The 1,284-nt window shown below is 34.6% G+C and overlaps 1 protein-coding gene across 1 annotated transcript in view; it reads right to left on the bottom strand.

Annotated features, from left to right (window-relative positions):
• The window catches only part of LOC111632021 (zinc finger and BTB domain-containing protein 49-like), a 45,763-nt gene extending 44,635 nt beyond the window's left edge, over positions 1-1,128 (bottom strand). Inside the window, exon 1 of the mRNA XM_023376374.1 lies at positions 493-1,128. The gene's annotated coding sequence lies outside the window, so the exon portion shown is untranslated. The remainder of the gene's footprint in view (positions 1-492) is intronic.
• Between the last annotated feature and the right edge of the window lie 156 nt (positions 1,129-1,284).

Here is a 1,284-nt window from a genome sequence, read left to right as displayed (position 1 = left end):
CTTCATATAAAAGTTTATTGAAAATTAAAAAAAATATATTGGTTTATTTTTAAATAAATATAAATATATATACATTAAAATTATGAGATAGCAAATGTTAAAATTTTCTAAGAAAAATTACTTAACAGTTTTTAAGTGTCATTCACACAAAAATCAATTTTTAAATAAATATTAAAAAAGTAAGAAAATCTATATATCTAGGCAATATTAAAAAAAGTTCGATTAGATAAGATTAAATAAGAGAATGATAGGAGTTAAAAGAGATAAAACACTGGCAACGACTGACAGAGAAAGAAAAAAAAAAAGTGAATGAGACAGTCAAAACGAGTGCAGACATGAGCCAGACAGTTTACAAAACATATAAAAAAATCGGAAAAGGAAGGGAGAAAACGAGTAAAAAGAAGAGACGGTTAGTATCACACCGGGTCTTAAAGGGGGGTTTCCCTACTCCACGTCTAGACAGGGGAAGTTCAATATGCGCGTGGCCCCTACCTTCTGTATTCAGCCATGGTGGCAGCAACACTCAACCAAACACAGACGGACAGGAAAGTATGAGACGGACAAACGTGAATTCTAACATCTCATCCATTCTCTTCGCAAACAGCCGGATTTGTATAGGGTAGTTAATAAACACGATCTTTTATCATAACCATTCGGAGCTAGGTAGCAACATCTAGTCGAGCCATTTGACACTGGGTAAAAGCGTCTCGGTCGTCTCAATCTTCAACGCATCCGTTGTGCAGACACGAAAAAAACCAACCCAGACAAGTAAAAAAACGACCGTCGCCACTTGTGGTGCGCTTGATTAACCGCTGTGACAACTTCATTGGTGTGGCCGTAGACGGTCGACTTATGTGACTTTTATAGTAAAAGATATTGTTATTAATATCGGCATTAAGGTGTAAGATATGACTTTGGATGAAGAGTTAGTCGGGTAAGGCCGACTATTAGGATGGTAGCTCTATTTGGAGGAGACATTGTTCGACATGCAGCTCCGTATCGATGGACGGATGTGGCTGCACGCGGATGGTGCTGACCACTGGCGGACGAAATTCGCTCTTCTTCGCGCCTTTTTTACTATTTTTAAATATTCTTTTATAACTTCTTTCACATTTTTTTCTTCTCGTTATATTTTTATAACTTGTCCTGAAAATAATTATAAATAAATACGTGCAAACGTTAGTGTATTATTCTACTATAAAATCATTTTTAATCTTTTCATATATATTTAAATAATAATTGTTTTAACACATTTATTTACTTTTTCTTTCTAAATTTCAATAG

This window comes from Centruroides sculpturatus, unplaced genomic scaffold (genome assembly GCF_000671375.1).
Source record: "Centruroides sculpturatus isolate CEXI.00-Female unplaced genomic scaffold, Cexi_2.0 scaffold696, whole genome shotgun sequence".
In the NCBI taxonomy this organism is placed as follows: domain Eukaryota; kingdom Metazoa; phylum Arthropoda; class Arachnida; order Scorpiones; family Buthidae; genus Centruroides; species Centruroides sculpturatus.
The sequence above is the reverse complement of the archived record's forward strand: the minus strand, read 5'-3'. Positions and strand labels throughout refer to the sequence as shown.